Source organism: Ananas comosus, linkage group 8 (genome assembly GCF_001540865.1).
Source record: "Ananas comosus cultivar F153 linkage group 8, ASM154086v1, whole genome shotgun sequence".
Classification (NCBI taxonomy): Eukaryota; Viridiplantae; Streptophyta; class Magnoliopsida; order Poales; family Bromeliaceae; genus Ananas; species Ananas comosus.
The window spans coordinates 13,211,679-13,212,614 of NC_033628.1; positions in this window are offsets into that span (position 1 = coordinate 13,211,679).

A 936-nucleotide genomic window follows, 5' to 3' on the forward strand; every position below is an offset into this window, starting at 1 on the left:
CCCCTGCAACTACCATGTATTATGATTAAGCATCTACCTTTTTTAACTTGCCAACATGTACACTAGTAGTTCAAAAGTGTTTTTTCCTTCATATATGTTGGTTCTATTTAACAAGCAATATAAAGCATTTTCATTTTCCTTTCATCCATTGATTAGTAGGAATTTTTTAAATTTACCAACCATGTATGATCACACACACAAACACACACACACACGCACATGCACTTTGATGAGTGAGATATGTATATATATATATATGAGGTTCTGTAGCTCTTCGGGGATCTCGTCTTAGAAGCAGCGACAATTGATTGGTTGTGGTTTCTTAATTTCTATTAGGTTAAATAGCACCAAGCACTTAGTGCTACCAATTTCCACGGTTAGATTTATCTCTATAACCATTTTTATCTATTATATCATACTGTTCAACCAACCAACCATCCACTCAACTTTAGAAGATCACTTTCATCCTAATTACATCTCCCTTCATTCAAGTACTGAAAATTTAATAGCACTAATAACTTGGTGCTATTAAAAATAGGCCAATTTGCATAAAAAATCCACTTATTTTGGGCTTTTGCAAAACCGGGCCACATTTTTCGTTTTTGCAGATTCGGTCCACTTTTTCAGCAAACTGACCAAAATACCCTTTTTACTTTTTCTCTTTCCTCTTTCTCTCTCCTCTTCGTTTCTCTCGTTCTTTTTTTTTTTCTCGCCGGTAGAGCGGAGGCGGAGCAGAGGCGGAGCGGAGGCAGAAACGGTCCGTCTCGCCTCTCACCCTCATGCTCTCGCTCTCGCTCTCGCCCTCGCCCTTGCCCTCGTCCATGCACTCCCCACCTTCCTCGCCTCCAACCCCGTTAAGGTCGCGCCGCGACTTTTTTTTTTTTGTTTTTTCTTTTCTTTTCTTCTCCGACTCTTCTCCACCGTCTCCGACGACGA